The sequence below is a fragment of the Hesperophylax consimilis genome, chromosome 14, assembly GCF_061612785.1.
Source record: "Hesperophylax consimilis isolate HC1 chromosome 14, BYU_Hcon_1.0, whole genome shotgun sequence".
NCBI lineage: Eukaryota > Metazoa > Arthropoda > Insecta > Trichoptera > Limnephilidae > Hesperophylax > Hesperophylax consimilis.
Window position 1 is genome coordinate 16055426 of NC_142849.1, and position 25172 is coordinate 16080597.

The 25172-nt window shown below is 32.9% G+C and overlaps 1 long non-coding RNA gene across 1 annotated transcript; it reads left to right on the plus strand.

Annotated features, from left to right (window-relative positions):
- The first annotated feature begins 23795 nt into the window (after positions 1-23795).
- On the plus strand, positions 23796-24593 carry LOC149417974 (uncharacterized). Its single transcript, XR_016303164.1, has 3 exons — positions 23796-24004; positions 24404-24474; positions 24559-24593. It is a non-coding gene; the product is annotated as an uncharacterized LOC149417974 (long non-coding RNA).
- The last annotated feature ends 579 nt before the right edge of the window (positions 24594-25172 follow it).

The window sequence follows — 25172 nt, forward strand, 5'->3', positions numbered from 1 at the left end:
AGAGGAGCTTTTCATCAAATGACGGATGAGAAGAAAAAATTGGCTGCAGCATAGACATATGAATATTCATATGTCTGTGGGTTGCAGTCACTTGGTTTGACAATCGTGCTGTCATTATTGGAAGTTCATTTGTAGACTCACACCCATTATCTACAATACAAAGATATAGCAAACAGGACAAAAAAAAAATTGACGTCACCTGCCCCGAAATAATAAAGCAGTACAATGCCCATATGGGTGGTGTCGACTTAGCCGATATGCTGATAGCTTTGTACCGATGCACTTTTCGCACACATCGTTGGTATATGGCGATATTTTCTCAATTACTCGATATATCTATCAACAACGCATGGCTACTTTACCGGCGTGAAGTGGCCCTACAAAAAGAAGGAAGCAAAAAAATAATATGTTTGAAGGATTTTCGTCTAAAAATTGCAAATGGTCTGCTTTACAAAAACAAAATACGTGGCCGTCCTATCGGAAACATCACAACGCCACCAAACAAAATAAAGAATCCGGTAAAAGCCAGGCCGGATGATGAGAAATCCGGTTTGATAACTTTTTTATTTTTTTTTTCCGGAACATAAAGAAAAAGGAAGATGCCGACTATGCAATTCTGGACAAACGTCTGTATTTTGCATAAAATGTGGCCTAAGGCTTTGTTTTACTGATAAGAGAAATTGCTTCCTATCATATCACACAAAATAATAGTTTTAATTAGCTTTTAAGACATAATTTTTCATTTTCCATAGTAATTTTTTTTAAATTTTGATTTGTAACAACCTGGCAATGTATCCTATAGGATACAACTCCAAATAAACTATATAAAAAACAATAAAAATATTTTTCATTTGTTTTTGTGAATCTGAAGCCTAACAGACTTCAAATATGTAAAAAAATATTTTTTGTGATGCTTAATTCTATCGGTGCCAAGAAGAGGGTTAATACCGACTCAAATAATACTATTCTTCAAAGAGCAAAATCATTAAATCACGTCAATATAAGCGGAATCTTTTTTAAGATACACCACATTAAAAACATGCCTTTGCCCGTGTCACTTCAATGTACCCTACAAATTCCTCTCGTATCATCTCAGCCATTCTGCTGCAGACACAATATGATACCTAGTAATACGAAACCACGTATCGGTAATGATGTTACCCTATAATCTTTTATCTATTTTCTTCTTTATAACGCGGGCATGTGCTTGAAGATTAAAGCTCTTTTCCAGTGATACGTTAACTTTCGTAGACGTACTAAAATTGAAAGCGAGCTTCTTTTTAGCGATCCCTACCAAAGTAAAACCAATTGGTTCAACCAACCAAAAATAACCAAAAAAAATAGTTTTCTTTTTACTTTCAAAATTGGTACTCCGGTAAGGGAAGATGTGTGAAAATTGTTTTAATAAGTTTACCTATCCCTCTTTAATAATTTTACTTGTATGACGATGTCCTTTCTTCCATGAAGATTTGTCTTGACCAATGTGTAAACATTTCGCCTCTAGAAAAGCTGCCTTCACGCATCGATCCGCATATTTTCGCATATATTATCAGGGCAAATTCACGTGCATTCATAAGTAATACGAAAATATTGGTATTACTAAAAATTTTTCACGAAACCTGTTAAATAAGGCCTGCAATACCACTTTTGAGCGGATTGCCAATAAAGAGATTCTTAGTAAATTGGCAATCCTCATTTTTCTCGGTGTGGGATATTTCGAATAAATTGCTACTTATTCATGCATATTATTCATGCTATTTTATTTAAAACTTCCTACGAAATCAAGTTCATAAAATCTTGTCGAGCATAGAATTAGACATTTAGACGAGTCGTCATTGATTCCTTTGACACCGGTGCATAGTTGGGAAACACGCCCAACGCGCGCCCAACATGTAAATTGTACAAGTTGAAATTTTTGTGAAATTAGTTTCCTCGGTGTCTCCTTTTTTTAATAATGTAAAACCATTAAATTGAACAACGACAATAGTCCATGGTCAGCCATCTACATCGGAGAAAAAGCAAACTTACTTTCCTGGGACAGTTTGCTATATTTATTGCGAACTGCTCGATCCAATAGTTAAAAAAATGGGCACTCAGGTTCGCCGTAAACAGAAAAAAAATTGTGTTCATACATATGCAGCTTTCATGTTACTAGAACGTATTGAAGGAATAATTTTAAACGTGGAGTTGGTATTTAAAAAAAAAATTGTCAGTTTCTAATGAATTGATAGCTATTGGTCTCTTTCCGTAAAAAGTTTGCACACCCCTTTCCAATAGCCGCATACTTTCGAAGGCATATGTAGGTATACTACAGCCCACCTCCTCTATAAAATTCTTCGTATATAATAACCCCCGCACAGAAGATAGAACTATGAAGTTCCTGAACACGGGATCGCGGAAGAGCTTTCAGGTTGTACCATAGCGCCGAGATTGAATTTTTCCAATCAGTGTGAAGTGAGTCGTTTGGCTAGGAAGCAAGAAGCGTGATGGCGGATAATGCAAACTGCACTATAACTATATCTGGCTCGGGGATAATGTACTTTTAATTCTTTTCATGGTTCTTTTAGAGACGATATTGAAAAGAAGATTTCGTATTATTAATATTTTGAAGGGTCAGATTATTAAGCTCCATGAAACAATATTATGAATCAAATTTCATTACAAGTAAATTTTAATTAATAAGTGCATCCAAAGTCAAAAAAAGTGTTGACAGACGTCCGTCGCAAAGACAAGAAGGGAAGAAGGAAGAAGGGTAGGGGAATGTTACCGTAACCGACAATCAAGACCGAGAGAGAGGAGAGTTAGGACCGAGACGGGAGTGGTGGTGGAACATCAAGTACGTGTTCCCCACCCAATAGCACGGCGTGACGATGAGCATTGGATGAAGAAGCTGCAGTCGAGTTCGAGAAAGTGTCCCTCCCGGCGACGTAAAGCTGGGAGTGAGACAAAGATAAAGTGCGGTGAGACGCGGCCAGTAGCCAAAGTGTGAAGTATAAAGGCGCTGGTTGGAGACTTTTCTTGAGAGCTGCTGAACTGCAGTAGCTGCCATCAGAAGCGGACCTCGGCTTACTAAGGGCCAAGCAGAAAACTGATACGCAGTCACAACAAACCAAAGTATTATTATTTTTTAAAGGTAAACATATGTTTACGAGACAAGGTTTTATGCAAAACACAATGGATGATAAATTATTATAAGCAATAATTCCAAACAATAATCCGTGCACCTGACCGGCAATCAGAAGGTGCGGGTTCAATTCTTCAAGATTTTTTCAATTTATATTTGTGTTTCAGGCTAATAATTATTGCATATAATAATTTGACAAAAATGTGGTTACAGTGAACAATGTTGTGCGTTTAATTGACAATCACGTTGTGAACAATTGACAAGCAACCTCGAACCAAATGACAACTAGTTAAGATTTAGATATTAGTAAATATTTTTTAATAATTAATAATATGTATTAAAACTTGGCCAAAAGTGTTTTTACATAAATGTTTCCATGTGCGGGGGCAATAGAGTAGTCCGCTCCGGGCACCGAATTGCCAAGACGCCAAAGCGCTGATAATATCTAACTAATAGTCTTAACACATCGCCCTTCATATTATTTTTTCATGAAAAATACGAATATTATTGATAACAGTGATCACCTATCTAGGCATCTACTGGTTTTGACGAGGGGCAAAAAAATTACACTCCCGCCAGGCGCCGTTTGGATCAAGGCTGGACCTGACAACATTTATTTGATGATAATAAGTGTCCTTTTCTTCAAGTGTTATTAAATACTTATGTATATTTTTTTGAAGAAAGACAAACATTCCCGGGTAACGAATAACCTGACAATATTTTAAAATCTCCTACTACCACCAAATAAGCTGAAAATGTTGCTTGTGTTGTGATGGAGGACTTAGCCAGCCGAGGGATTGAACACACTACGCTTGGGTGGGACCCAAACGCGATGTCAACTCGGCCACCGACCGGTCGAATTACTAAAATTACATCAATTACTAAAAAAACCTAGAAACTTTCTATATTCCTTTCCAAAGAAATCTTAACCTTTTCCAAACTCCTATACATATGTGTCGATAGTATGAGCTCCACTATTTATTTATTACAAAATAATACATTACAAAGTAATACGTTATAATGTATTATTCCCAGTGAGTTTACAAAACTCATTTCAGGAAAGACAACATAATATTAAAAACAAGACAACAAACAGGGTTTTCCAATAAGAGGTGTTATTTTAAATAGCCCGCTATTTCGGTAGATGTTACTTTTAAACTGTCATTTTTTTACATTTGACAAGTAAAAACTACGCCATTAATAAAAATCGAACAATACACGCTTCAAATTATTGAAATTCACTTGAGTGAATCAAATCATCTTGAGTGATGAGGCCCATTTCCACCTCGGTGACTTCGTCAACAAGCAAAATTGTCGCATCTGGGGCTCGAAAAACCCAAAATATATTGTTGAAAAGCCTTTTTTTCCTCAACGTGTGACTGTTTGGTGCGGTTTATGGTTCGGCGGAGTCATTGGACCTTACTTTTTCGAAAATGAGGCTGAAGCAACAGTTAAGGTGAATGGATCGCTATTGAGAGATGATTGATGATTTTTTATGGCCAGAATTGGATGGTATTGATCTGGACAGCGTTTACTTTCTGCGCTACGTGCCACACAAGCAACGAAACCATTGATTTTTTACGATTGAATATCAAAATAACACCTCTTATTGGAAAACCCTGTAGATACATTAAAATAAATAAACCCAGAAGTTATTTTGGAGTTCCAAAGAAAGAATGTAGCAGTCATTAATAAAACTGCTGAGGAAATAGCTTTTAAGAGCTTTTGCCAATGTTTTTTTGTTCGTTGCTGGAGTTTTGGATTACTAGGTAATGCGTTATATTGCTTATGTGCAATGTATTGTAAGGAGTTAATTCCAAATTTAGTCATGTAAGTAGATGACGATAAGTGTATTTAATTTTTTGATCGTGTTTTTGCTGGGGTATGTCGGAATTAAAGAATGGTTTAGTGTTTAGCTGTATATGCTATAGATGCAAGATTCCGGACATATTAGCAATTAGCCTATAGAAATTAAACGTGTTTTAAATTTTAAATAACTGACAACCATCTATGTGGATATGTTAAACGGTAGTTTTTTATTTGAGTACAACTTAAAACACTTTATTAGTAAGCCTTTATTGTTTTATGTTTTTATATTGTTGTTTATTATTGGACGGATGGTATTCATTCTTGTTTAATAATTTATTTTTGTAATTTTTGTTAAGCTGTCGGTTGTATACATCAATACGCTAAAATAAATCAAAATAAATTATACGATGTACACGTTCATTGATTTCTAAGGAAAAACCATTAAAAGCTTACATTTAGTGAAATACGAAAACAACTATTGTGTTATTCATTAATTAAGTTTTAACGTTACTGATTTCCAACACTTTAACCCCCATTACAAATAAACGTGTTTTAAATTTTATACAATTGATAAACAACCATTTAATACACATTAATGTCTGTTTATTATTAATAATAAATAATAAATGTTCATTTTAATTTCAAAGTAAGAAGTCTACTTGACTACAATTCTCCTGTCTGAAACCAACATTATAATATACATGTACAAGCTGTTGAAAGAATACAAAACAAATTCTTACGTTTTATAAATTTTAAAATGGGTATTTCAGCAATTATGTTGATCTACAACACTCTGTTAAATTATATGAAATGGTTTTTTTAATTGATTTAGTTTATAGTCCTGTATTAAAAGAATTGATAAGTTTCCGGATTCCACAACGTAATACTAGAAGTCAGAATTTATTTCAGTGCAGAAATTCTGGGACTAACTACCATATGTATTCCTCTTTGACCAGAATACTAATGGAGGGAAACAATTATACCAAGTCAGTGGACATCTTCAATTTATCTTTAAATATATAATGTTGTTAACGAAGCAATTCAGTTATGTACAATAAATTATGTATATTTCTTAACATTCATATGTAAAAGCCCCGAAAAACGTCGTTTAAGAGAGCGTTCGTTACATTTAATATCTCAATCTGTATTTTAGGTTAACAAAGCTTCGTAAAAGCTTCCCATTAAACAATAAACCGATGCATTACATAATTTTATAACCAGTTTTCCGTCAAAGGTGAAATATTATTAAAGTTTACACAGATAATAAGTTAGTTGTTTGCGTTAGAGACAAGGTATTTAAAGGCTGTAATGGATGTCACGTTGAAAAGTTTAGTTAGGTAATGAAAATAAACAGCGTGTGTTAATTAAATAATTGAGGGCTATAAATTACAAAAGTTGATTTTTTTGTTTAAATTGCCCAAAATGGTGATTATTATGTATGCCAATATTCTAAGAAAGGTTTCAAATGCATAAATTTCAAAATGTAATTACAGCTTTGTCCGAAAGGGTTCTATGATAACTCAACACACTTTTAAAAAGTGATACAAAGTCATTAGAAACGATGAAAAAAATTATTTTTCGAACCTAACCTTACCTAACCTAACCTACCTAACACAGTTAATAAAGTTTTTGTTTCATCACTTTCCATGAATGTATATAACTTTTTAAAGATGTGATGGATTATAATTGTGATGATTTATCCGGTTACCGTCCGAAAGATATCGCCAGTCCTAATAAGAACGTTTTGTTTCTTAACAATGGTGTTAATAATTACTTTCGTCAAAGAACTGTCTCATACGCTAGGTTCCTTTATTTGGTGTATAAATTAAAGACTTTTGAAAGTGAACAAAGAAACAAAAAAATTATCACCCCATTCTGTGGGTTGTTTTCGTCTTTTTGTGGTTAGCTGGAAACGTCGCATTTTGGACTGACACATGAGATTCCCGTCTTGAAAAGGTAAAATAATTATAGAGAAAAGTATTATTTTTTATTTATCTATTACAACGTAGATTTATTTAAAATTCCAAAAGTGATGTTTTTAAAAACGTTAATGCCGTATAGGTATAGGTAAATATAAATCCAAAAGTTCAACGTTTATAATACTAACACGATGAATCAAATATTTTTTCGTTATTTTCTGGGAATTATTATAATAATGTTTTAAAAAATCAATTTTCTTGCAGATTCTGTGTCATTATAAAAATATACATTTGTTTTATTTTTCTTTTTGCACGATCAAAATTAAAATATCCCAATTTATAAATAATACACATTAAAATAGGCATATTTCAAATACAAAATCTAAAGCATCCCCAAAGATGACATAGGCCCTGAGGGAAATTATTTTCTTCAACGCCTCCTGTGTGGAGTTAATATAAAAAAGGGTATTTTTATCTTGTTTTTAAAATGGTTTTTGATTTTACGATATCTTCAAAAAGTAGAAATATACGACATATTTAAAATAACCTGGAAATTGTCCGAAATGCGATGAGATATTTCAAGTTTATACAATAGATAAAAAAGCTCACTTTGGCTTTATAAACAATATATAAAATTCTTTCATTGAACTATATTTTTATGATGTCTCATGTTTCTATTAGTACGGTTTTTAAATACACGGTTGTTTATCAATTGTTTAAAATATTCATCACGTTAATTAGTAAGGCTGTTAATGTATTAGCGTGATAAGAAAATCTGAAATTGGTTTCTCAGTTAAGTAAATTAAATGAATAAATATGAATAAACAAAGTCATATTTTAACAGAAAATTATTTTGGCTGTTATTTTAAGAATTTGAATAATAATGTCCAGCAATTTTTACAGGTGCTAGTTATTAAATAAAGTAGGTACAAAATTTTATCTTTCAATTTTTAAACGAACATTGAACACCGTGCTATTTTTTTGTAACCCAATAATATTCCTCCCTTTCATATTTCAAAATCAATTGGTTCATACTGTTCACTTAAATTTCCAAAACCATCCACCTAGAAACCACACGTGCTGCCAGAACGTTAAGTCCTTTACTAAAATTTTCCTTTTTTATGTCTTGTTAGCACAAAAACATCTTTTGTCAGCGAATTACTTTGGTCAAATAAAGCGGATTTCACAGTGGGACCATTAAATGAAGTACCCTCGAAAATACGGTTCGGGGAATGTGGAGTTTATACGCATGAATATAAGCAAATAACGAAATAACAAGTTAACTAACTAACCATCACGCCACTTCTCCGCAGGGGTAGGCAGAGAAGACGGACCGCCAAACAACTGTTGGCACACACTCCTTGCCTCATTCACATTCATAAATCGTCTTGTGCATACTCTTCTATTTTTCTGACTCTGGACGTGTCCCGTTTCAAGTATCTGATTCACTTGATCGTTTCATGTCTTCCTCGGGCGTCCCCGACTTCTGCTATCATTCAAATTTGCGTCGTATATTCTCCTCACACTCCTTTCTTTGTTCATTTGCTTTACATGCCCAAACCATCTATGCGTCCCTTTCTTAATCGTACTCATTGCGTTTGCATCAGCCTTGCATTATTTGCGAATCTCTACATTTTTCCACACGACCATACATGGTTTTTTTATACATAGGCCTCAGGGATCTCATTTCTACGGCACTAAGAACAAGTTAGGAATAAATTATTGACCAATATTTAAAAATGTTTTTTTTTATTTAAAAAAATAGGTAGACAAACAAAGCTGTCACATGCCAGCTTGTCTGCAGGATCCACCGAATCAAAATATCTTAAGTCTATGTCTATAACATTGTATGATTATGAGTACATGAGTAAGTTTTATTTCTAAGTAGGTACATTTCACAGATTTTATTTTATTGCAGACATTCGCAAAATATATTTCTAAGGAGTAATTGTAAATACATAATATATCTAATGCACCTCACTAAAAACAAAGAGTTTGGGAATTTACATTAAGGTGTTCAAAGGTACATGGATTGATCATTTATCAACCATAGCTTTATGATTTTAGGGTATTATATTATTTAGTATAAAGGGTGTTTTATTATTTATTTAAAAAATTTTATCATTAAAGGTATGAAAGAGACTATCACAATGTCTTGGGTATCGATTCTCCAATCCTGGCCGCTAGCAATCGCCGTCGAAAGTACATATATTGGTCGACAATCTTATTCTTGAGTCTCAACATACGCCGAACGTCAGAAGTCATTCCACTCGAACAACGAGAGGTTAGAACCATTCGTTGTTCGAGTGGAATGACGAGAATCGAGGCCCTGGCCGGTCTCGCTTAACCTGCTGCTGAGCGAGCTATGGTTTGAACACGTGTGCTGTGACTTATGTGTAAAGATAGACGTACCGGGATAAGTAATTTGATTTTTATTTATTTGAATGCATCGAGGAACTATTTTTATGAAATTAATCGTTTGCGTGGTCACTACGGGTAATAAAATAGGTCTTACCCATCATGCTGCTAGAGAGGTCAAACGGCATCCTTCAAGTCACTTAACACAGCGAACCACATGCAATAACCTATGGTAGAGGTGTTAGTTTTCCAATAAGTGCACGAAGAAAAATGAGTCGAAACACGTGTTCTGACATCGTGACATAATGCATACGAAATATACCAAAAAATTATCATGAAACCTGATAATTCATTCGTTATATTCGGATTACTAATAATTTTAAGAGATTCTTAATAAATAAGCAATTCTCAATTTTCTCCGTGTGGTTCTCGAGGCGGCGGTACCCATACCCGCCTCCCAAAGTACATAACAATCAACCGTCAGTAAGTCAATCAACCGTAATAGGTTCATATAAGCATGCTCCCGAGGGATACATTTTATACACTTATCTTAAAGCCTTTGCACACAACACACCGCCCTACATCCTACATACGTTATCCGCCTCTAAATTAAGTTTTCGTTTATTTCCAGGTCAAAAACAAACGGACGTATTGTCAACATTTTAAGTGCTTTCACACCGCACCGTTGGCATTGTCGTAAATGCTAAGTTTATAATATTTTACCTTCGGTGATGCGGGACCGGACTATCACTAGTACTTGAGCGACCGCCCGGCGCTGGATGGGAATAACGGGGTGGTCGGTGCTGAACATTATATTACTTACGTGTCGTCGGACAAACACTCAGAATCACTAACTGTTTGGTATTAAGCTATACTTAATGCTTTGTGAAGTGTTCAAAGAGAATGGATGATTAGTCTACATATTAGGATAATGAAAGAATTTATTAAGATGAGCTATTTCGGTTTTTGTTTTATTTAGTGCATAATTTCGTAAACGTGTTGCATTTTTGAATAGATTAAAATAACTATTATCAAATTTCATCAAACTTAATAAACACGTAAACCGAGCAAGTCCCAACCTTATGGAACCAGTAAGCAGTGTTGCCAAGTTAGCATATTATATGCTAAATTTGGCATAATTACTCCATGTTTAGCATAACTATTATGCATTTAGCATATAGCATATTTATTTGGCTAATTTTTGCAGAAACATGAAAATAAAAAAAAAAACAATTTTTTAACTAACAAAAATGATATCGATTGAAAAACTGGTGTCTCAATGGAGAAACATAGTTCACATTAAATGGGAATCCTTGACTTCCACTGTAGAGTTTTGGAATGAAGTCATGCAATATACAGATGCAGCTAATAATAACCCCTTCGGTGATTTATGTCAGTTTGCAATGTCTATTTTAACATTGCCGCATTCAAATGCGGACATTGAACGTGTATTTAGCCAAATGAGTCTGGTCAAAACAAAACTCCGAAATCGTTTGGCGGTTAGAACCCTGAATGCCATTTTGTACGTGAGATTTGGCCTAAAGAGAGCAGGAAAGTGCTGTTATTCTTAAACTGTTCCTGGCGAAGTACTACGCTGCATTGGGACCAAAGAAAGTTACGACTCCGTCTCTCAGCCTTCCACATCAGCTGCTGTTAATGAAGAAGAAGACAATGAAGATGAAGATATTGATATTTTATTTCACTGATTTTATTTCGAAGTTAAATTTATGTTAGCTTTTTTTTGGCATTTTTTAAAGTAATTTAGCATTTTTCTGGCATATTTTTCCCATCACTCTATTTCCCAACAAATACTTAGTTAAATTTATGTTGGCTTTTTTTTGGCATTTTTTAAAGGAATTTAGCATATTTCTGGCATATTTTTCCCATCACTCTAGCATATTTTGAAGTAGTTGAGTTGGCAACACTGCCAGTAAGACTATATCATCTCCATTTGGGGTATGAGGCTGAAGGTAGCGGGGAGGGGAAGAAGATGGGGAAGAAGAAGGAAGGGGGGTAGCTGGCTATTCCAGATCTGGAAGCCATTTCGAGGACTTTTGTGAAAGAAAAGAGTGGTGGTCTTACACAAGGGTGATACTGAAAGTATCTTATATTCTGGAACATGCCAAAAATATACTGTATATTATTTTAAATGAGTAATTTGTGAAATAATACAAAATAATCAACTTAATTTTACTTGCGCACGCCGGGATTTGAATCCGCAAACACAAAACAAAAAAAATACAAAATATTTAAAAGCTTACTCAAATGACAAATAATGCAAAGAGAGGCAAGATATGAAAGAGAAACAATAGAGACAGAAGTAATACACAATATACAAGGCGCCTCTCTGTAAACATCATTCAATCAGTCAATTTACTTTAAGTGTAAGGCACTACAATACAATACGCTTAAAATTAGAAGGAAATTGACTGATTGCATGATGTTTGAAGGCACTTTAATACAATACACTTAAAATTAGAAGGAAACTGACTGATTAAATGATGTTTACAGAAAAACGCATTGTATATTATGTATTACTTGTGTCTCGATTTGTTTTTTTTTCATATATTGCCTTATTCTTGACTTCATCTTGAAGAATTCAAAACGTACGTCGTATGATCTTAGATAACAGTCTGAACAATTGAACCTATTTGACCAATTCTACAATGATTTCATTTGTGTTGTTTTTATATAATTCAAAACAATAAACGTTATGTAATATTAAATAAAATAACAAAAGAGTCGATAAACACTTTTATACCGCTCTGACACAGCGCAAGAACAATACTTTAAACCGGAAATTGTATTTCAATTTAACTTCCCGTATCCGCCGACATTACAACAGCACAACATACTGGAAACATAGCAAAGATATAATAATAAGGATGTATTGCCTGACATCGACATTAACAACGTAAACATAATGGTTTACTGTCGATGTAAACTATAAGGCTTGATTTACCGGAGGCTACTGTCGTTTGTTTATGGCCACACCGGACATCCTGTACAAAGTGCCGCGGCAAATATTTTCCGTGAGCTTTAAGAAAGATTCGCCAGGGATTTTCTATCTGTGCTTTGGCGAAAAGCTTCTCTAGAATACGAATTTCCAACGTCAAGCATTGAACGAACTATTGAAAATAAACGACCTTTTGCTGCTCACAAATAATGCTGTTAAAAGAAAACTTGGTATTTTATTTGATAATCAATTACAAGTTTTATTTATGAACTGTCGAACCGCTGGAGATAGAAAATCAATCTCTTCTGAAAATAAATGATATTGGTTCATTAAAAAATCAGAAAAAAATCAAAATCACGGTGCACAAAATCTTCGAGTGAACGGGTTTTATTTTATTCGTGTACATAATAATTACAACATTACAGATATCCTTACCCGATTCATTGTTGATCTACCGTTAACGCAGTGCTTATATAGTGCTAATTTACAAGGCTAGAATTATCAGGTGGGAGATTTAAATCACATATTTGAAATAAAGATTACATTCACTTTCAATTATAGCGTACCCTTCTTGTGTATGAAGGGTACGAGTTTTTTTATGTGGTTTGATCTGCGAAAAAAACACTCGTTAAATGAAACTTCAATCTTAATAAATCATAGAACTAGTTAATAAAATACAAAATTTCAAAAACCGCTTAAATATATGTAAAGGCTAACTAGATTTTTATTAGGTAGGGTTAACGTAAAAACAAAAATATTGCTTTACTTTAATGTATTATATTACATGAATTTATTTATAAATACAAAACAAACAAAATAATATTAAGGGTTGAATGAAATATGTTCATAGAGATACAAAAGGTTTTTTAACAACAGAATAATATTTTAAAAAAAACCTTTTGTATCTTTATGAACAGCACAAAAAAATGTAGTGTGTTCAACTGAAATAGAAATATTATGTGTATAATTTTCATTATGTTCATTACAGAAACTTGTACATTATTTCTTTTTAAAACATTTATGAACAACATAAAACTTCTTAGCATATACATCAATGTCCCGTTTATCAACAATGCTTTCAGCTTCATTTCGTATTTCACTCCTCACCTCAATTTACAAATTAACATTGGATACTGACCTGAATTATGTCATTAGCCAAGTGCATTAGCCAGCGAACACAACCACATTCAACTGTTAATACGCACAGCTACTAGGAGGGGCCCGCAAACTTTATTTCAAATTAATTAACTAAACTAATTGAGGATAAAGATTGGCATCGTTTCCACAATTTGATGTTACAGAATATTTGAAAAATGTTTCTGACTGTTAAATAATTCTAATTCACCAGAAAAAAATACGGTAACAGATGCAGAGGGTGTAGCATAAGCTCTGAAAATCCTTGAATCCACTCACTTACTTACAATTCGTATTTTTCTTTAATCAAACTAATGGAATGTTTCTCTGATAAATTTCATAAAAGCACATCAACATGTTTTTTTGTGTAGTTAAAGGGTTTATTTGTAATAAACTTGATATTCAAAAGTTATCATTTTATTATTTTATGACTAAGACCAACTGAATAAATAAACGTAAGTGTTCTTTACTAAATTCATGAAAAAAACGCACTTTGATCAAACACTTTCAAATCTATTTGAATTTCTTTTTTGTTTTCGGCAATGAATGCAAATTTTGAAAGCGGAAATTAAACCACTTTCCGACATCCGACCAAGCTGAAACTCGTTAGATATGCTCGTTGTCATGACAATGCGTTCTTTCAACGATTTATGGCAATTACGTACTCACACTTCTCTGATTGGATTGATGATAGACTGATTGGATGACATTACACCAGTTAATATATGGAATAAATGTCGTTCCTACCCGATCGGCATTTAGCGAGGTTATTGAAGCGGTTAATTCCAGTCAATGGAGTCACTGAATCATCAATCAAACAAAAAAAAGGTTTTAAAAGATATTTTAAAATACATGAAAAACTATGTTTTTCACGGGATTGATTTTTATTAATTTATTTTTTGGTTTGGTTTTTCTTAGGGCATGTACACTGTACAGCGTTCAGTCCTTATGAACGAACTTAAATTAACACCTGATTGATTAATCTCACTTAAAATGCTCGTAATCTTCCATCATATCATTATTTTAATTTTCCATGTTTTTTTCTGGAAATGTTATTGTTTCTGTGTTGTTTCCAAAAACAAAGTCAATTTACAAATTTTGCACACTCGTAATCATTGATATGGTGTACGCAAAACTGAATAATCATTTCGCGTTCGCGTTTCGTATTATCGTCCCCTATTCAGAGTTTTAGGACCGCAGCAAATTACAGAGATCAACAACCAATTGACAACCATGATTAGTTTGCACTGTTTGCCTTATTTCTAACACTACGGGCATACTAATGGCACGATTCAGCATGGCAACCAATTCAACCGAATTTAAATAGTACTTCTGTGAAAAGTATACATACATTCCGGTCCAAAAATGTTTATTTCTAATTTTCCCCTATTTAATTAATCCAAACAAAAAATTTCCTGTGCATTGATAAGATCTTTTTGAGGGTACTCATATACCTACCTGAATAACTAACTATAATTCTATACAACTAACTATAATTCTATACTATAATTCAACATTAATTGAATGTAACATTTTTTAATTCCAAATAACGTATTATTTTTTTCAAACTTTCTTCAGTCAGGTAGTTACCATAACAAGTATTGACAGAACCATTTCAAAGTTAGCCGCCACTTATTCAAAGTTAGCCATCTAGTTATGTATAGTTTGCTTGAATAATAAAGTGGATGCAGCAAATTTTCAAAGTTTTAACGGAACAAACAAACAAACAGACATGCCAAATGCAAAACGGTCTAGTTAAAACAGAATTTGATTACTCATTTAAGACTCATTATTAATTATTTATTTACGAACCCTCCTTTGGGGGGCTTTTAGATATGAATATTAAGAAATATACATTATTTATTGTACATAACTGAATTGCTTCATTAACAACATTTTATATTTGTTTAAAGATAAATTGAAGATGTCCACTGACTTGGTATAATTGTTTCCTTTCATTAGTATTTTGGGTAAAGAGGAATACATATGGTAGTTAGTTCCAGAATTTCTGCACTGAAATAAATCGTGACTTCTAGAATTACGTTGTGGAACCCGGAAACTTATCAAATCTATTAATACCGGACTATCAACTAAATCATTTAGAATTTTATATAGAAATACCAAGTCAGTGAACATTCTTCTGTCTGACAATTTGAGCACATTCATTAATTTAACGGAGTGTTGTAGTTCAACATAATTAATGAAATATCCAATTTAAAATTTATAAATCGTAAGAATTTGTTTCGTATTCTTTCAACAGATTTTTTTTCTTATCAATACTTTAGCAATTCTTTTTTAAGCAACATTTGAATTCAAAGATTGTCTCTTTTATCTAAAAATACTAGAAAATAAAGTATCTACCCCTTATTGCTTATGACTAAAACTATTACTACTGTGATTTAATGAGGTTCGTTCGTAGAGTCGTAGAAACTACCCGTTCTTACGTGATAAAATTATGTCAATTTGTTGCTTATTTATTCTTATAATATCCACCTCCCATTCTTAGTTTTTTTTAGATGCATCCATTAATATTAATTTTATTTTTTTCCCTAAAACGGTCTTCGCTGCTATTTTCATCAATATTCATAATTGTCTTTCCATAACCGGGGTATATTTTTCTAAGAGCAGTACTGTACTGGTATAAATGTCTCGGAAACTACATAAATGCCATTAAATCTTTACCAAATCTTACCTCGATTGCCGGTGAGCTTAGTCTAAATTCCTATCCCGTTAATGAGACATTGGAAATTAAATCTCCCTCGTTATCCCAATGGGTTGGCTTTATTCTACTGCTGATAGGTATCTGATATCATTCCTGATTAAGCCAAACCCGCTTTATTCGTCTTCCAACAATTGGAACATTAAGAATGGTACTAACGAAGTCAGCCCGGAGAATTTGGATGGGTAAGCGAATACCCGTAGTAAAAAGGGTCGTAACAATAGTAAAAAATATTATCTACTCGTATCAAAAAATTACTTTTTTTTAATAAGGTACTATCGCTTCCGATGATCTCGGATTATTTGTGTCTTCTGGAAACCAAAACACATTCCGTTCAAATCCAACAAGATTTATTTATAGTATAATAATCTTAAAGTTAGTTTTTTTCCGAAATATTTGAAAGGCAAAAAATGTACTTAAAATTTGGTTGATGGTTGTTAGATGTGTTCCTTATTTTGACTTTAGTAACATATTGTTATAATTATAAGGGAGAGCTCATTCATTACTTTATGAAAGCAAAACAAGGTTAATGTATACGTATACGATCATTTTAAGGCTAGTGGTAAAACATTGCTTGATTTTGAGGACTTTTGGAGAACATAAACAACAAACTGTTTTAAGATATCTTAAATTATTAAAATTGTCATCATGTTTCTGTATCGTGAAAAAAATTGAACTCTTCGTGAAAAAGATTGCTAATTTATTTGTTTATTTAACAATAATTCCATTTAAGATGGAAGCAAATTAAGGGTAAATGTAAAGTACGTTATTATCTACGCGTTTATAGATGGTGGCATTAATTTAATTGTATTATTAAAATACGCTTTTTGCAAGTTATGTTTTAAAATATCAGGTTGAATTATTTGTTTGCCCTCGTACATACATAATAAGAATGTGAATAAGTAGTTTTGTCCGTATATTTTCATAAAATAATAAAAAATTGCGTCATATATGAACGCGTAGATTATAATGCACGCTAAGTTTACCCGTAAAGGTAAGTGTATAACGTAGGTATATAATAAAAACAACATCAATGGAGTATTTTCACAAAATATTGTGAAAATACTCCATTGATGTTTTTTCACAATATTTTGTGAAAATACTCCATTAATTTTTTGTTCACAAAATAAAAGCAACATCAATGGAGTATTTTTACAAAATATCAATAATAAATAGGTACCTTAAAAAATGTGAGCAAAATTTCAAGTTTATTTCTCTGATTCTGATCGTTTGTAAAAATGTGTAATTTTAATATTTTAATCCATAATTACAGATTTTAAAAACGATATAAAACAGCACCAAAAAGAAAATGATTCAAACTGGCTACAACGTCATCACGACGTTGAAAACGCTACTGGCTGGCAACAAGGCTGTCACAGACGTTGGCCGGTGTGACGTCAACAACGCCATATTCACGAACATATCGTTTTAGCGGCAAACAGAAATAGCACCTTTTAATGCGTTATAGAAGATTAATTCGCCAACATCAACATAAAAAATTCCATATTTTGTTATTTTTTTCGAGAGTACTAAAAATTGATAATAATACTAATAAATGATAATACCAACGAATTAAATAAAAAGAATTTGGCATTCTCAGACTATAAAAATATTACCATTCGTTATTTCGGCTACTGGCATTATACCTAGCTCTCTCATTAAAAATTTAGGCGTATTAGATCTATCAAAAAATTTATATATAAAGATGCAAAAGTCGGTCATTTTGAATACATGTAGGATAACGAAAGATTTTTTAAATATTTATGTTGAGGGATCAGTAGGATTTATAGGCCCTGTTAGAAGTACTACCGAGCCGAACCCTCTGATATGAAAATATCTGGAGACGGTGAATTTTTTTTTCCCATTTGATCTCTGGTGAGTTGACGTGTTGTTGTTCTTGTATTGTTTTGTATTTATTTTGCTTATATAATGCACTTACATAATGTTGATTGACTAGATGATCATTTGTGGAAAAGTGAGTGGAAGGGTTAAGTTTTTCCTTTGGGGAAGATTTAACCCGGACAACTAAATCGGAAGTTTAAAAAAAAAAAATAGAATATGAAAATATCTTTGGATAAATTATTATTTTTGAATAAATTAAACAGTTTTTTACCGGTTATCATATTATACAGCTCTGTTTTAATTATCGAGAAAATCAAAACTAAATGCATACATAAACCTGTTCACACCGTGGGAAAGCGACTTTACCTCTCTAAAAATGGGTAATAAATTGGAGTGATGCGAAATAACTTGTACTTAGATTTTCTGTCATGTTTTTATCATTCTTGATTTATAAGATTATATTATTATCATGAATTAAATCATTTTATTTGACAAATGATTTGAAATTTTCAAGGCCAAAAGTGTTATCATAAATAATTTTTAGGTTATTGCAGCAACACTAAGTGCTGAAAACCACATTTATTTAACTAAATACTGTACTGAATTACCGCCCTTCAGGATCAACGTGCGCAACACGGTACCTATCACTTATACATGCAAAAACAAACACTTCACCACAATCTACACCTGCCCTGATGATGAACACCGTAACGCTGTCCGAAACGTTGACTGAAAAGGAAGGAAGCACAACGCGTCATAATAACCTAAAAATTAATAATTATAAAATGAATAATTCCTTGGGTGATTTGCTTTCCTCCCGCCTGGCTACATCCGAGACGCGCTGGCTTACCTCGGCAGACGTTCGGCGTCGGCTGTCGTCGTAATCGTGAAATAGAATCGGCCAGATTTCTGCTAGGATAATGGGAGGTGGAAATGTTTGGCGGTGACTGCGAGTACCAATAGCAGAAGTACCCGGTATTACCGCAAACCTCCCCGGTGCTCCAAACCGATTCAGAGAAATGGGTACAATAACGTCCACTAGCGCTAACTTGACTTGACAATGGTCACTTCATTTTAGAGATAAAAAATAGTAATAAGAGTTCATTTTGAAGAAAAATGTCATGTGATATGGTGTTCTTACGATATTTCTCGACCCTTTGCTGAACGAAGAACTTTCTAGATTTCTTTAAACATGCTTCATGAAAATCAGAGCGAAATACAGATAGGTTTTTTTTGTCTGAATGGTAACAACAATTACAACAAAAATTGGAATAATTTTTGGAAAATTAAAATTGATGACTGTTTTTAATATTTTAAGAATTTAAAACGTAGCTCGACAAGAAGACTCCAATGGCTCACCATTTTAATAGGATGTGTTTATTATGTGTTAAAAAGCATCATAACCAAAAGTTAACTGTATTTTTATGACTAATGATTTTTTTTAATATTCGTCATTATTTTTTCTGTGATTTATTATTATTTGATTTTTCTACCAGTTGGGATTTTATATAGATTAAAATAACAGAATATAACCTAACTATTTTTTTCCCGACTTTATGTCCGAGTTAAATCTTCCTCACAGGAAAAACTAAACCATTCCACACACTTTTCCACATCATTCAGTCATCCTAGATCATCTAGTCAATCTGCATGTGCATTATATAAGCGTAATAAACACAAAATAATACAAAAATAACACGTCAAATCACCAAAGATCAAATGGGAAAATAATTCACCGACTCCAGCTATTTTCATATCAGAGGGTTCGGCTCGGTAGAAATTTCAATTTGACCTATAAATCCTACTGATCCCTCAATATAAATATTTTAAAAATCTATCGTAATCCTACATGTATTTAAAATGACTGATTTTTCCATTTTTATTTTTAAATTCTTTGACAGATCTAATACGCCTAAATATTGAATGAGACAGCTAGGTATAATGCCAGTAGCAGAAATAATAAATGGTAATATTTTTATAGTCTGAGAATGCTAAATTCTTTTAATCTCATTTCTCAAATCTGTATATTTTCTTATATTTTCAGATACAGATTTTTGAATATTACAGGAATTTGGAATAGCGACATCAATGATATAAGTTTTTTTAAATTTTGTCATGTAAAACTATATCGGGTCTATTATGACTAATCGTTTGGTTTGTTAGTATATTTTTATCATAATATATTTTATAAAAATGATTTTGGTTCATATTCATAACATGGTACTATATTACAGCAGGTAATCAAGTTATGTTTAGTAACAAAACTTTGGTGAATTATTTTTAAAACTTGATTATGCCTAAATGTATACTCGGACGGCGCTAATATAGAACATCCCGATATAATTATAGCTTCCGGAAAAGCCAAACATTTTCTACATAAATCATCAATTTGATCTTTGATTATATACTTCCTATAATTTTTAGTATTTATTTTAATATCAACGGTATAAAATATACCATATACTTCATCTCTGGCTTTCACCATTGAAGTAATAATCATATATTGTTTCATAGTGCTTTCACACAAACGAAGTATTGAATGACTCTATCCTGAATGGCAAGCATAAATTCTTTTATTTCTGCTCTCAACTCTTCAATACTCAACCATTTGTTGGACAAAAATTTATCAACGTACGTTTGGTTGAGATAATTGAAGTGTTTTGCGTGTATAATTTTATTTGACAAGGAATCTTATGATTCCTGGTTGGGATTTATAAAAATGTAGGCATTCTCGTCGTACGAATTTAAAGATATAATTTTTCTATCTGCCATACAAATTATTTTGAGCATTTCTGAGCTATTAGCTTTCCTATAAGTTCTACGCATTTCTACCTGATTATGTTTCAAAAAAGTTATTTTGACTATACCTCTACCTCCTAAATTTTTTGATAATAGTATTCTTTCTATAGCTGAATTTGGATGATGGCAATTAAACTTTGATAGCGTAGTTCTAATTAATTGTTCCAAGTTATCTAGATCTGTATTGGACCATTTAATTATGCCAAATGAGTACGTAGAGGTATTGACCAAGTATTTATTGCTTTTAATAAATTTTTTGCAGATAGATTTCTAGTCCAGTCATTGGGGAGTTTTACCTTGCAAAAGGTTAGGTAGTAGCGATTTTGATATATGTTGTTAAGATTGGGACTCTAAGGAAAAAAAAAAGTTTTCGACCTTGGGAGGGTCGAGCTCGACCCGCCATCTTGGATTGAAGGTGCCAAAATTTGTTTTTTTCAAAATAATTGTGAAGTGGTCGTTTTTACAACCAAATTGTTGAAGGCAAACTTAAAGACAACTAAATTACCTACATTTTTTGAAGATGGTATTTTTTTGTAAGTCTAATAGGTAACGAGTTACAGTGGCGGAAATGTGAATATTTTTCTAAAAAATGATGAAATTCCCAACTTCGTAAACTCATTTCCACACCACCATGAGGTATAGAACATGGCGCATTTTTTTATTTTGGTTTCTCCAGTAGGTCTACTCCACAGATATACCAGCGATGGTAGATTTCGAAATTATGTTACATTACTATGAATTATGTTACTATAAATTATGTTACTTAATAACAGTCTTCGTCACCAATGTCATCATCTAACTCATTGCCTGCGATACTGAGATTCTGGGCTTTCATTGACAAAATCTCTTCTTCTTTGTCCTCGACATCGATGTGAACCTCTAGCGAATTTCAGCATGTTTGACCATTACAGCACCCACATACAATAGAACACTTCAATCCAGCTTTCGTGCAGCTACATGCAACTCCGCATCCTTTTTTACAATTACATGAAATAAATTTTAATAAAGTCTCGGGTGCTGGTTTCTTTGTCATTCTTACTGGAACAAGCCCGTTGGTGTCACGTTTCCAGCCCCAGTTTCTGGATTTTTTTGGATTCCATACCATTTTTGGACCTGATGGTACGTTCTTAATGCATGGTACCGTGCAGCGTCGTTCGTTGGTGGCAAAGAGGCAAGATTGAATTTGCTTTTTGTTGTCGACTTTGCGAAACGTTTGTAGCGGACTTCTTCCAAGGTTTCCTAATCCATGTCACCCCCGTACAAAGCAACAAGAAAGCGTGTTCTTGCAACTGCTATGTCTTCTGGTGTTGCATCATGTTGTTTGAAGATTCCTATCATGGCATTGAGTCTTGTGTCGTTTTGCACAAGCGAACAAAATTTTGTTTTTCCTTGGTTGAAGAAGGACGATGTTGTATCGCAGCCGCTAACTGCCTTAAATGCCATGAAGAAACAGAATATTCTCAGCCGCCTCTTTGTATTTCACACTATTCGCGGAACACAGTCTTTCAAAAGTTTTGCCTCTCCCGGGTTTGCGAAGATATATACTACTGTTGGGTGGTGCTAATGCTGTCAGCAGAACTAGGAGATCAACGTCTTCGCCAATAATGAAAACAGCGTCATATGATGAACACTAGGAAATCGCAGTATTGACAATCAACTCATCAGCATCTTCTTCAGCCTGCTTAACTGTAAAATCATCCTGTATAAATTGCTTTGTAAGCATCGAAATCAGACGGACTTTGTTATTTTCATTGGCTAAAAATCGTTCTTGTGAAACTTGAACTGGCATTGTTTCATCGAAAAGAACATCTGCAGACATGAGCATCCAGGCAACGTCCTGTAACCAGGACTCAGTGTTGCCATGTCAGCTGTAGACTAGGATCCCACTATAACAAATCAACGTCATCGAGTACACGGATGATGCTATATAAGTATATTGTAACGTAGAAATACGTTAAAATGATATTGTGTAATATGTTCGTACAAAATTTATCAAGAAAACTGGAGTTTTACAATTTTTTGTCAAAATTTTCTTCTTTCAACCGCTGTAACTCGTTACATATTAGATTTACAAAAAAATACCTTTTACAAAAAATGTAGGTAATTTAGTTGTCTTTAAGTTTGCCTTCAACAATTTGGTTGTAAAATCAACCACTTCATAATTATTTTGAAAAAACCAAATTTTGGCACCTTCAATCCAAGATGGCGGATCGAGCTCGACCCCCCCAAGGTCGAAAACTTTTTTTTTTCTTTAGAGTCCCAATCTTAACAACATATGTGAAAATCGCTACTACCTAACCTTTTGCAAGGTGGAGCCCTTTTTTATCCCCCACTGACTGGACTATTCAGTTTAATTCTAATATCATTTTTAATACTAGTATGGTCTAATCTATTTGATTATGAGTATCCTAAATATTTATAAACCTCATTCCTTTTCATATTAGTAATTTGGAAATTTCTAAACATACTCTCGTCCCCATCTACAATTTTTCCTTTCTCTATACTAACTTACGACTAACTAGCTTGTGCTACATACGGAAAAAATAAACTACTGATGTCTCCACAACATCAAGCACACACCCGCTTTTCATTAAACCTGGGATGCGTGGTCACTAAACCTAGAACCACATTCGCTCAGCGATAATTCTGGTTTGTCACTCCTAAAATATACAATGCTGTAAAAGCCGATTTAGAGTCAATTAAGTTAGTGAGTGTGTCTGAAATTTGGTTGTGTACGTGTTAAATGTTACATTTTGTCTTGTGTTTCAAGTCGGTGCATGGAATTTTATATATATTTTATTATAGATAATTTTATGTGTAATTTTTTGTATTATTTAAGACTGTTCAAACTTCAGTCACATACCTATGAGTTATTTTAGTGTTTCAAACGTATTTTCTATATATTATCTTGCTTTCTTTAAAAAAAAAAATAAAAAAAACAATAATTGTTCTTAATTGAAAACAATAATTGTTGCCATTTTTTTCAAGTTATCAAGCAAAAGCAATATTTAATTTATACCTTCCTTATACTGAACATTTTTTTTAAATTTCACATATCGCTCACTCCTTTCAACAACGTCATATATCAAAAATCGTCAATTTTGAGTTATGCATATTTTCGGAATGCCCATAAAAAGTACTATATCCCTGCAAAAGTGGCGTATTTTTAACTTAATATTTAGCCGCTAGAGGGCAGAAAGTGTTGTTTTCGCATTTTGAAGAAATTCTAGATTGTTCTTTTCAAGCCTGTCACAAGTTAGTTGTCGTTGACCTGTTGAGCAGGAAGGTCCGTGTCGCTTAGTGAAATAGTGTATTATTTCGTCAGAAAACAGTATTGCTACAAGGTAAGAGCATTTTTTATTCTTAGTTTTTTATCAAGAATGCAGTATTTTGTTTAATGTCAGTATTGTAAGGAAAATAAATAGCGTCATGTCATGGTTTATGTTGATTTTTGACGTTCTTGCACTGTAAGAGCGTGGCATCGATTTTAATATTTTAACTTATGACACTATTGTCAATAAAACTTTCTTCCCCAGATAATGCGGATTTGAATCAATTTGTTTTATGACATTCTTCCAAAGAAAATTTGGCCGTTATTACGAAAATGTGCAGTTTCATTTAGGAATCTGTCATTATTGTCATTAAAACAATCTACTGTTTGTAAGTTGTCACATATTCCAGCATGCGTTCTTTTGTCACAAATACTTTTTCTATTTATTTGTCATTTACGATTATCTTTCCAGATTGATCATGACTTCTCGAGGGAAAAAGTTGATAAACTTATGTTTATCTAGAAATTCATCCGACAGTGAAGGTATGAAAATTTTACTGTAGACACATGCACTAAATGTGCAGTAAATGGAATTATAAAAACATTATATGTTTGTACTTGTTTCAGGAATACCTGGTTACCAAGTAAAAAGGAAACTCAATTTCAATGATGTTAGTTATGATATTCTTCAGCCAGCAGCAACTAAGCAGAAAACTGATCAAAGGGAAACATTTTTCGAGGCGATTAATGACAAAAATAATGTTACTGAATCTTCAAAAGCTGGTACGTTCGTTTATTGAAAAAACTTTAAATTATCTTATCTATATGTTACTGAACTAAAAAGGAGAAACATGATTAGATTTTGATAACCAAAAAAGGAGTGTTGTGATTCTACTTGTGTACCTATTATTTTATTTTCCTTGATTGCAGATTCATCTGAAGAAAACCCGAACAAAATTAGCAAGAACATTGATGCAAGCTTAATTACTGAGCAAAACGCCAACCAATCGGATGTCTGTGCCATGGATAAAACTAATACGAAGAACCAAGTGGCTGATGGAAAAACACCTGGAGATTCTCCTTCTAAATCCAAGTCTGATGAGTCAAGCTCATCCTCTTGTTCATCAAATTCAAGCAATTTAAGTGATGGAAGCGAATCTGAACCTTTTGATGATTCGGATGCAGACAAATACTGGAACCCTTCACCTGACAAAAACATTTGCAATGCATTTCAGAAAGAT